This window comes from Populus nigra, chromosome 13, assembly GCF_951802175.1.
Source record: "Populus nigra chromosome 13, ddPopNigr1.1, whole genome shotgun sequence".
NCBI classification, from domain to species: Eukaryota; Viridiplantae; Streptophyta; class Magnoliopsida; order Malpighiales; family Salicaceae; genus Populus; species Populus nigra.
The window spans coordinates 10,309,169-10,323,234 of NC_084864.1; the positions used below are offsets into that span (position 1 = coordinate 10,309,169).

At 33.4% G+C, this 14,066-nt stretch overlaps 1 long non-coding RNA gene across 1 annotated transcript; it reads left to right on the plus strand.

Annotated features, from left to right (window-relative positions):
• The first annotated feature begins 3,651 nt into the window (after window positions 1-3,651).
• On the plus strand, window positions 3,652-8,665 carry LOC133671180 (uncharacterized). The gene is made up of 2 exons (XR_009834220.1): window positions 3,652-4,103; window positions 7,205-8,665. It is a non-coding gene; the product is annotated as an uncharacterized LOC133671180 (long non-coding RNA).
• Window positions 8,666-14,066: the final 5,401 nt, after the last annotated feature.

Below are 14,066 nucleotides of genomic sequence, written 5' to 3' on the forward strand. Positions count from 1 at the left end.
CAGGAGCGAAATTGCAAGAAAATAAAAGTTTGAGGGGTTAATTAAAGGTCATATTGAAGAAATTCAAGACCAATGACCTCTTCGCCAAAAGCATGTGTATTTAGGAACCAAATTCAGCTAACAATATGGATAGAATTAGCTATTACGCTTAATAGTACTCAAGTTTATTTTACTAACAAAGAGTAGTATTAGCTACATCAGCATAACTTTTATGATCTATAAACAAACTACATGCCTTGTTTTGTATATAGCAATGCATATGGAAGATGTTTTCCTTCTAGAAGTTCCACCGTAGCCAAAACTAAGATTCTTTTGATTTTGATTCTGGACATCCCATAAACCTGATTCTTATTGGGTCCATTAGTTGCTTCAGCCTCTAACCACAACTTAGAATCGTAAAGAGGATGAGTGGAAATGTTTTCTTCAAGTTTTTCAACTATTGTGGCATTATATGTTTTTTTTAAAAAAACAAGTCAATTATAATTAGAAGAATTAAAAAAATTACAATAATTAAAAAAGAACTTATAACAAACACTCCTATTTTGTTGTTTACAAACTTCTTCACCCTTCCCTCTATCTCCCTTTCTTATATTAGTTTCCTCTTATAAATTCATTAGAGTAGGCTTGCACCCAAGCTATTTTTCTTGTAAAATAAATAAGTTCTAAGAAAGTCTAACAAATAAATAGTAAATTAAAAACTAATGATTTAAAAAAAAAAACAATTACCATGAGCTTTGTTTGGTTGAAAAATGGAAGCAATCCACTAGTATGCTTGCTCATCGAACAATGTATTTATTTGTTTTGGTTCTGCGACTTAGATCATGAGCACCTTTTAAAGTCTTATGATGCTACAAATTCTTGAAATTTCACCTAATTATCCTCTATGACGTGACTTGGTCTATACTTTTTCCATACCACGACATCATCAAAGTTGGCTTTGTCTTTTGTATATTTGTGGGCATTACACTATAAGTCACGTAGCCTAGTATAAATAATTTAAAATATAAGATTTGTTAATTGATTTATACTTACCTAATTACAATTAATATAATCGTTGATGTTACGAAGTCTACCTCCTTTATTTATTTTGACCATACCATGGTAAGAATCTATTATAATTTCTCTATTAGTATTATACAAATAGCATTTGAGTAAAACCAATGTATCTTACTCACTATAATATCTCAAGTCAATGACCTCTAGTAATTTGTCATAATAATCAACTTAAACTCATTGAAAGTTGAACCCATTACACGAACCCCACTATTATGTCTTTCTACCCTCACCATACTTTTCAGTAAGAAAGACATATTCATTGATGAAAAAAACCCATAGTAACATTGGACCTTTTTTTCATGACTCAAAGATAGGAGTTTCAATCTACTAACATTGCCTTGCATGTTGAAAACTTGGTTAAAGTTAATTAACAATCATTAACGGTCCTAAAAAAACCATAAGTAAATGTATTCTTAGGAGTTATGAATTATTAAATACTTACATGTGTTTTAAATCATGTTGTAAATTGTTCATCTTGTAATTTAAAAATTTAATTTTCTATAGCTTTTGGATTTTGGGATAACAATAATTGATAATGTTACTTATAATAAATTTAATGAATGGAGTCTATATGAGAATATAAACAAAAATGGTTTAAAACTATATAATTATAAAATTGACTTATCGAACAAAAGGTCTTAATTCATCATAGTTTAATAACATATAATTATGTGTTTGTTTAAGTTTAATGTTTGTTAAATATCTTCTCCTCATTTTATTCTTTGATAACGGTCACCGAAGATGAAAAAATATTGACAAATTCTCACTTGAAGGTAGTGCACCACTACCATCATATCTTAGAACGTGGATGATTCTTGTTTTCAAGTGAGACTCAAAATAATATGAGGTAAATATTAAAATTTTTTCAACAATATAAACATTATATATCAAAATGTTAACATGCGCTTTATTTTTAATATTTTTTTAAGGATGAGTAGGTATTTGCATACAAGTAATTAAAAATGAATAACTAAATGTTTACAAAATGACAATGAACAATTACTTATAATATGTAATCCTTAACCTCTCAGATTGATACATCCATCTATACTATTCAGGCTATTTATCTATAATAAATGACCCTCTTGATCAAGTAAGATAGGAAATTTCTAATAGATAATTGGGTCACAGCGAGCCAAGAGAGCCATAAAAGGTTAGGTAAAGATTACAAACACTCTGAAAAAAGGACTTGTATATGTTAACTCGAGTGATTTAAAAGTCAAGTGGTCAAGTGTACTCACATAACATAGCAACCCTTATTAATTAAGTGAAAGAGTTAACAAATAAGGAGGGGCATATATTTCAAGTTAGGTAAAGATGCATGCATGTCATTTAACCGTAAATAATTATACAATGTTTTTGTAAACCTTTTCATAGGAAAAATACCTAGTGGAGTCCATATGGCTCTATTGAATTCAAGACATTAAGGATCTAAAAAGGATTTTGCCAATTCAGTGTGGCATAAAAAAGGTCTAGCTTCAAAAGCATGGATACCTCAAAATCAAGAATCAGGTTGTAGACCACCTCTTTCTAAAGAATCGAATTTCATAACTCTTACAATAACTTTCATTTCGAAAACCTTTTATGTTGAAAAACCTTTAAATTTATCACAAAACAAGTAGGTCACCTAAAGAATAAAATTATTTTAAAAAATCTTTGATTTTTTCACAAGCAGGTAGATCACCTAAAGAATGAGATTATTTTGAAGAATCTTTGAGCTTTTCACAAGGTATGTAGGTCACTTGAAAAATAAGACACAAAACAAGTAAGTAACCTGGACAATGAGATCATTTTCACAAACATTTGAAAATTGTCAAGCAAGTAGATCATCTAGAGAATAAGATCATTTCACAAAACAAGTAAGTAACCTGGAGATTGAAACCATTTCGACAAACATTTGAAAATTGTCAAGCAAGTTGGTAATCTAGAGAATAAGATCATTTGAAAAATCTTTGAATTTTTCACAAAGTAGATAGGTTAAATCTTTGAAAATTGTTAAATAGATAGGCAATTAGATAATAAGTTAACCACCTTCTAATTTGGTAAATTTAAAATTTCTTAATGGAGTTACCGATCAACTTGGATGTTTTTTAAAAGCATTTTAAAAAAATCATTTATTCTTTATAAGTTTACTATATAAAGTTTTATTTTATAAGACTTTATATTGTAGGTGTTGTAAAAAGCTATTCTAATCAAAATTTCACCCTATTTATAAAGAAGCTATCATAACCAAAATTTAATTTTATTTGCTTTTAATTTAGATTTTAAAAGGGGGTTTGAATGAGCCATTAAAATATCATGTATTGATTGTGATTAAATGTGATAATTTATCAATTTGTGGAAATTAGATATTATAATATATGTTTTTTTTCTAATATTCAGTTGAAACAAACTATAAAAACAAATTTTGATTTTAAATTAAAAAAAAAAGAGATAAATTTGTTTTTTGCAAGGACTTTGAATTCTCTATACTTTAAGACTTTTATATTACAAATACAAATTCTAGTATATAAAAAAGTACTTCACATATACATATGGATATACAGAGAGAAAATCAAAACCCAAAACGACCAATCCATCTCCCTTATTTTTTTATAGCAACTGTCCTCCTCGCACTGTCGGCAACCAACCAAAATTATTTTTTTCTTAGCAGCCACCACCAGTGTCGTCCTCCACTAGTAGCCATTAACATCAACAACCACAAGTCGACATCCAGTGCACAAAAAAACCACCTTAAAGCTTCTACTACCAACCTCTCCTCACAGCAAAGCATCGACCGACAGCCTCTCTTCCCAGCAGCCACATCCATTGCTGTCAGGTCTTCCTCTCTCCAGTAACAGTTTTTTATATATATATAAAAAAAACGACCAGCCTCCTCTCGCTTTCACATGACCAAAGAACCTGAATCATTCAGCCCACAAACAGCAACCCAACACAAACCCAAACCGTTCTCTCACCAAAACCTCCCAATGACAACCATAAAAGTTTGTTCTTAGAAAAACAATCTTCCACTAAGCAGTAGCTAGCTAGGAGTGTAGCAGTCCCAGGTCAGGTTTTTCAACCTAATCCTTTAGCTTTCTCATGTTTTCTTCCATTGAATGCGTGGTTGTAGTTTAGGCTATGCGTTAGGTACAAGAACATGACTTTTCTAAGTTGTGAATATATGAAAAAGATCAAAATAGAAAAGTTGCAGATTGTTGTCTTTTAAAGGAGATGAAAACGTGTTGCCTTCCAAAAAAAAAAAAAAAACCTCACGTGATAACTCATCGGAGTGTGTTCTTTTCTTCTTTTTGGTTAACTGTGTGCCATGACCTATATTGTTGCGTGGCTTTGTTTACAATCATGTGACCTTTTTCATTTAATTTAGGAAGATGTTTGGTGATGCATCAAAAGCAGAGGGGACAAAGATTGCTGTTTTGAGTGCCAAGTGTGAAATAGCATGGCTAGGACATATTTTGTATGTTCTGCTGTTTTCATCACGATGTTTGTTCTTTTATATATAGCATTAGGGTGTATTTGAAAACAAGATGTAAATTGTGTTTTTTAAAATTTTATTTTATTTTATTTAAAATGAATTTTAGATGGTTTTATTGTGTTAATATTAAAAATAATTTTTAAAAATTTTTAAAAAATTATTTTAATGTATTTCTAAGTAAAAAACACTTTAAATCGTCATGATTGTCACAAGTTCAAACGCCTAAATACTGAAATGTCTGTTTGTGATTGGAAGCCGAGGATGGGTCACATGTCTATGATATTATAAAAATTATACAGGTTTTCTTATGGTCTGGTTGTGGTAGAAGATTTTAATTTTGTTGGGAACGAGGTGCAAACCGCGTTCCTAAAAAAATTAATTTTTTTTGCTAAAATTTAATATGGTTTGTACGTTTTGGATCGTTTTGATGTGCTGATGTTAAAAATAATTTTTTAAAAATAAAAAAACATCATTGACATGCATTTCGGCACAAAAAATTATTTGAAAAGCAACCGCTACCACACTACCAATCACCCTTTAAATTTGCATTTTCTTGCAAGTTATTTTCCCGAGTGTCAAGAACATCTTTTTTACATAGTAGCACGATTGCATTTACTTCTAACCTTATGAGTGGGTTTGATCTGAATAATGTTTTGTGCAAAGGAGTTCTTGTGTGCTCCAAGGCTTATGTTTGTACTTGCAGTTTTTTCAATTTCCAATTGATTTTAAAAACACCAAAAATTAAGGTTTTATTTTGATAATAATCAAGAATTTTATTGATTAAACTAGAATACCATTAAGATTATGATATACAATTAGTTGTTAAAAGCAGAGGAAGAAAGATGAACAAAACTCTATAAATGGAAGTTTGTGAAAAAATAACAACCAACTAAAACCTATATAACAAACACTCATACCTAATTAATCACCTATTAGACCATTCCAAAAAACCATAAAACCTATGCCAAAGAACTAGACGATGAAGGATGAACTAAAACATTACATTTTAACCTTACATCTTATTCTAAAAAAGCAACTTGTTTCTTGCATTCTAAGAATTTCATTTTTTTTTATTAAAAATTAATTTTTTTGATATGTTTTGGATCGTTTTGATGCGGTGATCTAAAAAATAATTTTTTTAAAATAAAAAAATATCATTTTAATATATTATGTATTTTAATACGAAAAACACTTTGAAAAATAACCACAACTACACTCCCAAACATTTCCTCGTAAAATTTCATATATAATAGCATTGTAAATGCTCTTTGCTAGAACTTCCCTTTAACCATTATGCTCCGCTACAAAACTACTTAATTTATGGTTTTTGGCTTACACCAGATAATACAACAAAAAACATTGCTAAATCTTCCAGGATTCAAAGCAATGTAGAAAAAGGTGATTAACATGCTTAGTTTTTTCATCGTAGAAAGGACAAATTGTTTGGCTCAAAGTCATTAAATTTTGTTATGGTAAAAAAGTTCTTGGAGAAACAGCCATATGAATATTTCAACCCTTGGTTGTGCCAATCATTTCATAGTAGTGATGTGAATGAGAATGCACATGGAAATTCTATTTTGTCAATTATATTTCTACAAGTCTTGAAGCTGATGTTCTCTTAAACAGAACTGAAGAACTTTCCACAACTATATCAAGCAAAAATGGTGAGAGAGGATCGCCTTGAAGCAATCCTCGCTAAGCATTCATGTATTAGGGAGATTCACTTTCTGCCGAGGCTCATTTATCACATTACTCCTAAATACTCCTACATAACAAAGTAAAAAACCTTATAGAAATCCATTTTTATTATAAATTCATGTTGTCTACTTTTCATAACACTGTGGACCACTTTATTTGGGGGGGGGGGGGGGGGGGGGGGGGGGGGGGGGGCGGGCGGCTGGCACCTGCCTCCGGTAGGATGTAAAAGTTACTTTCAATAGGTAGAGAGTAGTTTACCAATAATTTTGTACAATCCATGCAATAAAAGTTACTCATGAAATTTTGTTAGTTGCTTAGATTTTGGGACTAAGGCCATAAGAAATGTTAATTCCTCTTGGTTATTTCCCAAGTCTGAAAAACTCAAACACCATGTCAAATTAAGATATCATTCCCATTAAATACCAGGCTTTATTATAAAAGCAAAAGCGAAGTCATCTGGCCTTGGAGCCTTCGATCCATCCACATCGTTTGCCTGACCTCTACCATTGTTGTATCTTGTTCTAGTTGTTTAACTTGCGTGGGAGAAAGTCTACTGAAACCATCTGACCCCATTCTAGCCTTTTCAGTAACGTCTTCTGTAAATAGACTTGAAAAGTATGAAACTGTTGCCTCTTTAATGCCTTTTGGAGAAGTTTGTGTCATGTTATTATGGTCGATTCGTGTAATTATTTTTCTGATCTTTCTAATATTTACTGCCAAGTAGAAGAATTTGGTATTTTTATATATCCCCTAGCTTGCACTAGTTCTGTCTTAACTTTTGCCTCCAAATTGCTTCGATGCATTTACTGACTTCCCATTGCTGTGAGTTAAGTTTTTATAGTTTAGTAATCTCATCTTGTGTTAGTTATCTATCTTCTCTTTCCTTTTCCGTTCTCTAAATATTACACTGTATCTGTATCAACTTCGTATCCTGATTACTGAAGTCTCTGCTATTCCACATTCTGGATTTTATAGCCAGATATGCAAGCTTACGAACCAGACTAAACCTGCCAGTGTACTTGAAGCAACACTCCTACCAAGAAGCCTGAAGTCTTTTTCATAAACACGGGTTGAGAAATCCAACAATTTATAAATCAGAATGGTTTCCAGCCCTAGTTTTGACACTGCATCCCTAGGACCATTTGACAACGATCAGACAGCCCTCTTGGATACCCGTGAAAAGCGGTCCTGAAAACTTCAAATGACAGCCTCGTGTTGCCAAGGCTCTATCAATATGTCTCATCAATTTACCATGAAATCTTGTATATTGATGGCCATTTAGGGGGTACTCCAATATAGATTACAAGCAAAATGGATCTCCTGAAATCCTTATAGCCAATTTCATTCAAATACCTACTGTTTCTTTCTTGACGATGCAACGTTTCATTAAAATCCTCATTAATAAAAAAAAAATGGGGTCCCAAAATCAGCTTGTAAAATAAGAAGTTTCTCCCATTTCATTGACCAGACTGCCCGCATAAACTCCTATAAGTGCACAATTAAAACTCTTCTGAATGTGCATTCCAAGTAGTGTTGTCCATTGCCCACTATATTTAATTAACTGAACCTTAAGTTTACTTTCATCCCACTTTACCAAAATCCCTCCCGCATTATTTACTGAATCTACCATAAACCAGTGAGCTATAGGTTCATGCAAATCTATCGCAGCATATTGACCTCTTGAGCTACATTCTAATCTGCAATCTCCCTACCCACCTGTCTTCTAATGTCTGCTGCCAAAACTGTCAAGTCCTTCAGATTCCCAAAACCCAAAGCATGCCTCGCATTGAACATCCCCTACACTTCATCTTCATTAATATATTCTGCAGTTACAGCAGAACTATAATTTTGAATGTAACGAAGATTCGCTTGTCTGATTTCAAAGTCTAATGAATCTGGTGATTCCACCTCACGTTCATCCCCCACCTGCTGAACACTGCCATTGGAAAAGAAGAGCTTCACCTTGTGTTTCCTTCATTTAATAACCATAGGATGGAAGCTGAATTGATTGTTTGAGTTCAATCAGTTCCTAATTCACAGCGTTTTTGTTACACATTCTAGTTTCATCTCTTTTCACACTGACAACCTTAATTTGGAGTTCCATCACTACTCAACTTTGTTTTATCAGCTTCTCCTCTTGCCACACTGACAGCCTTTTGAGGACCATCACTACTGGACTGTGTTTCATCATCTTCTTCCTCCAGCATGAGGTTAAAGGCCTTCAAGTTGTACTCATTAGCTTCAAAGACTGGAAAATGCAGAGGATCAAGCTCTTGTATAGTAACATGATAATCAGTTCCTCTCAGCTTACGATTTCTGACTCCTTAATGAATTGGCTTTGTCTTGTTCCAAATGTTAATATGACCAAGAATGCTGTATTGAAAACTGATTTTGTCAATAACTCTGCCATATGTTAACAGATTCTTGTTGATGCTAGTTACATTCTAATAAATAATTGGTAGGTCAGTGACTTCAAGCCAAGCAGACCGATCGATAGGACCATCTGTCTCAATGCTAGGTCTTAATCCATCAAAGTATATACTTCATGGTATTATATCATAACATCACAAGAATCAAATAAGACGAGAACTTGTGTTGCACCCATAAACCGAAACCAGTGAATTGCACTCCATTATCAATCAAAGCATGCTTTATCTCTTGATAATTGACTCCTTCGCTTATCACTTCCACTAAGCTATTCCTCATCCTCACAATCTCCTCCCCAACAGGATCATGGATAATGAAATGCAAAGGCACAGTTGGACTACCACGTACTAGCATCTTTGCTTTGCTTCTCCTGAATTACAGTAGACAAATTATTTTGATTGCCCGGTCATACCACCATGGCATAACTTCTTAAACCCTGTTGTTTAACAGGTACAGGAATATGGTGGACTGGTGGTTTGTTGTTCTGACCCTTGGTTTTTGACCTCCAGATACTGCCTGATAGCGCGTCAGATGGCATGCAGCTTATATGTTCCAAACCAAATACCGTTGATTTGTTGAAGACGATCCATGTTCATAGAATTTGATTTCATAGAAACAAAACCAAATCTCCAGTTTCTTCAATTATTTATATGGGCTATAAACTGGTTAGTCACCTCTCCATACTTAATAAATGTTTTTCTCAAAGTCTGACGATCCAACCAAGATGGAAATCGCTCAAAATATAGGTGAATCACAGGTTTTAAGGCTATAGTTGGCGGCGGCATGGTAGGCTGGGTTAGGTTTTGATGGTGGTTATACATTGTTGGATTGGTGGTGGGCTGGCTTTGTTCTTGAATTGATTCTTTTTGGCTGGCTTTGTTCTTGAATTGATTCTTTTTTGTTTAGAAAAGGGGTTGGCAAACGAGGTGCTTGCAGGTAGTGAGCATGGGGGTTGAGGTTAAGGTGGTGTTTAGGGTTTTGGGATGATTTGGATTATGGGAGAAGGTGAGGAGTCATGGTTTGTCGGAGAAGGTGAGCGGTCATGGTTTCGTTGAGGTTATCTTTTAAAATCATGCATGGCCAAGTCTTTTTTTTATATATTATTTTTTAATAAAAAAGTCATGGCTGCATATCTTAGTATTGTAAAAAAATAAACGTTCACAACAAAAATCCAAAAAATATCTTAGCATATTTTATCTTTTTTTTTATATATTTGTTTTGGCATTACAATAAAAAATAAAAAATAAAAAAATATTTTGCATGCATGTTACGCGCCTATTAAAATTTGATCAAAATTAAAAGGCAAATTAATAGATTTATCTAAATTTCAAAGAAAAGAAAAAGAAAAACAAACCTCGGTTTTCCAAAACCTAATCAATAAAAAATATTTAGTTATTTACTTTTAATATTTAAGATGAATTGATTAATAACGAGTTAGTGCCTCATATGTTAAAAGTAACAATACTTTCTCATAATTTTTTTACTTTTCTCAAAAATAAAATATTTAATTTAATATTCAATGATATCAGAATCAAGAGTGTTAAAACTTCTCTATGTAATACTCATCATTGCTAAAATAAAAAATATTATTTTCAATCTAATATTTATTGATGCCAAGTTAGGGATATTAACCTTTTTTTAGGATAATATTTACCAATGTCAAATTGAAGATGTTATTTTTAGTCTAATATTTACTAAAATTAGAGTCAGGTCTATTAAGGTACCAAATGACAAGTGAACCTAATCGAGGCTCCTTTCATGGACTAGACTTTAAAATGCTTGTTTGAACCACTTATAGGGGTTTAACTCATCTTAGTAAAACCATTATCACCTCATAAATAAATCACTGGTAGATTATGCACAATAAACAATTAGTAATTAATTTAAGATAAATTAGCAATGCAACTTATATTAGATAGAACGAGTTAGGGTGATGGTACCTTCCCTCTAATATAACTAGTCTCTTACCATATATTTTTGCTGACTAGTTAGGGTTCCTAGTACTAGGTGTTAACTCCTTTAAAAAATAAGACCTCCCCCCCTCACAAAAATATTAAAAAGACTCATTTCCTTTGGATTTTGAGGAAAGAAAACGGCTCATCGTGACATGGGGTGCTATAAGTTGTTGTCATGGGTTAAGGTATTAAGGATAATTTAAATTGATATATAAATATTGTTTGTTAAATGATAATTACATTGAACATATATGTATGATGATTTCATATTGAGATATTACTTGTCTTTATGGAAAGACTTGCATACTAATTATGTAAGTAACCTTAGACTTGAGATCATTAAGTTATTTTATATAGAAATTTTGATCCTGACTAAATGTTGCCTTAATCAAAGCCTGCAAATAGATAAATATTAAGTATAATATAAACTATATAAAAATATTTAAATGATCAAGAGATGAATCATTATCCTGGATGAGTAAGGGAAAATGTTCAATATGTTATAATATGGATTATGAAATCCTTGTGCAAATGAAATGATATTCGAAAAGAATTTTAAATCTTATTTAAAGAGTCAATAACTATGTTGTAACAAATATAATTTGACAAAACAAATATGAAGGAATAATAGGTACAATAAGAACTTGTCATTGAAAGACTAATTCAAACCATATATGATTTTTTAATATTTGGAAGATCATAACATGTTGTTAAATGCTAAATTGAATCTTTAAATATAAATAAATCAATATAATAAATTATTTAATTTTAATTATAATTGTCATAACCCATTTTTGGGTTATTCCCAAATTCACATTTTTTCCTCTCTCTTAAAAATAAAATAAAATAAAATAAAAATACAAAAAAAAAAAACAGATAAAAGAGAATGCCAAAACGCTCAGAAAATAGTCAAAATTTGGTTGAGGAGGTTTAAAAATACAAAAATTAAAGTTTGGCAGTATTTTATTGACTGATGATAGCCCTGTTGACAAAGAAAATTCAATTTGAGGAAGAAAAGTCCAAAATTAGATGTTGGTGGACTCAATTAAATTATATTGAAGGTTTAATTGAATTTATGGAGGGTTTGATTGTAAGAAAAATTGATTTTGGAGTTAATTTGGGCTTTAATTGGAAGAAATTAAAGTTATAGGGTCAAATTATAATTTTTGAGAGTTAATTTGGTCAAATCAGGGGCTTAATTGCATAAATATTGAAGTTTGATGGCCAATTAGAGACTTAATTGAAGAAATATGAGACCAAGGACCAAAATGCAAACCGCGCGTAAATTGAAGGATTGACTTGTAGTCTGGCACTTTGGCGCCAGTTTTCATTTAAATGAAACGACGCGTTTTGGGAAAAACGACGCTGTTTCATGCATTTTCAAAAAAAAAAAAAGGAAAAACGAAACAGTGCCGTTTTAGACGGCACTGTTCCTCCTTCTTCTTCCCCTGGACACGCAACAGGGGAAGAGAAGTTTTTGTTCTTTTCCATTTGTTTCTTCCTCTCTCTCGCTCCCCACGTGCCCTGTTAAAACCAAAACCGGACGCCACCCGCACCTCCTCATGATGAGCAGACAGAGAAGCCATGCCCCGCAAGCGACGCCTCCATTGGCCACCTCGGCCGGCGCCACAGCAGTGCAGGAGACGTGCGCCCCATGCACGGGCAGCGATGGGAAGGGGCAGGGTCGACCCCGCTCCCCCTGCCCCTATAAATAGTGACCCGAAAGGAAGAAGAGGGGGGGAGAAAACGGCAGAAAACAGGGGAGGAGGGCCAAAGAAAAAAAAAAGACAGTGAGAGAGTGGGGAGAAAGACAGAGACCGAGAGAGAGACATTTGTTTTTTTGAGAGAGAAAGGGGAGGACGAAAGGAAGGAAACCGCAGGTTATTTTTGAGAGAAAAGAAGAGTGAAGAGAAAAGGAATCAAAGGCAGCAGAAAAAAAAAACAAGGGAGAACATAGGAGGAAGAAGGAAGAAAAAAAAAGGGAGAGAGTGGACCGGAGCAACAACAAAGGAGGAATCGAAACGAAAACAGAAAAAAAGAGACCACCGCCACCTTCAAACCAAGAATTCCAGCAGCTGCCACCGCTCTTCTCAGTAGCCGCCACCGCAGCGCCACCGAGAATAGTCGCCAGCACCACCGTCAGCTCAGCCATCCGAGATCAGCGCCTCAGGTAAATTCCCTTTCCCCCCTAGCCGCCGGTCCTAATTCATCTTCTTGCCTGCAGAACGTGCACTGTGCACGTTCTGCATGCAAGAAGAAAATAATTAGCCGGTTACTGTGCATGCGCACAGTGACCGGCTACATGGGTTTCTTCCCTTCTCCAGTGGGCTGGAACATCAGCCCAGCCCGCGCGGCTGGGCTGAGTCCAGCCCCTTTTTGTTTCGGGCTGGAACATCAGCCCACCCCACGTGGCTGGGCTGAGTCCAACCTTGTGGCTGGGCCAATACAGGCCCAGCCCAGTCCATTTCATTTTATTTCTTTTCTCCTTTTTGTTTTGTGTGTTTTTTTATTATCTATATGTATTTTTTGAAAGTTGTGATTTTCCCACGGATTTTTCTACGTTATTTCGACTAATATTGGTTTGTATTTTTATATCTTAAAAATACAAATCCAGTATTAAAAAATACCCGGTTTTCAAAAAAAAAAAAACCTTTGTTTTAATGCATACGGCCAAGTCCCTCAAAGCTAAAAATCATATTGTATTTTTTATACAATAAAGAAAACTCAAAAATAATAATATTATTTTAACATGCATTTTGGCTTTAATAACCAGTTTATTAAAAGTCATGAGAACTTGGCCAATATTTCAAAAAAATCAAAAAAAAATATTTTTGTTTTGTTTTATTGTCTGGGATTACGAATTTATATGTAAAACGTATTTCCGATTTTAAAAAGGTAGTTCTTTTATAGACATTAGGCCGGTTAGATTTTTACCCCATAAGATAAGAACCTCCTTACTGAGGAGGGCTTTTCTTGAACCCTAGACAGACCAACATGATAAGACCTTAGATTTTTATCAGACAATAAAACAATGCAGCTTACCTTAGGTAGGGCGTATTTGGGGTGCTAATACCTTTCCTTTACGCAACCAGTCTCCGTACCCAATCTCTGAGACTAGTTAGGGTTCCTAGTGACCAAAATACTAGGTGGCGACTCCCATTTCATTTTTCACCGCTAAGAGACAAAGAATTCCTTGTCTCCCCACATTTACCAGATATATATCCATACATTGAGGGTGGACGATCGCCGCGACGCCGCACACACGCGCGACAATAATTATGACTTATATTTAGATCAACATATTAGAAATTTAATGGGTCACACATCAGTAATCATTGGTAAGAAATTAAATTGGAACGATTAATGAAGTATAACTTGATTATAAATAAGTTTTAAAAGTTTAGGACTAAAATGTAATTCTAGACTTAGAAAAATTAAGAACTTTATTGCATAAA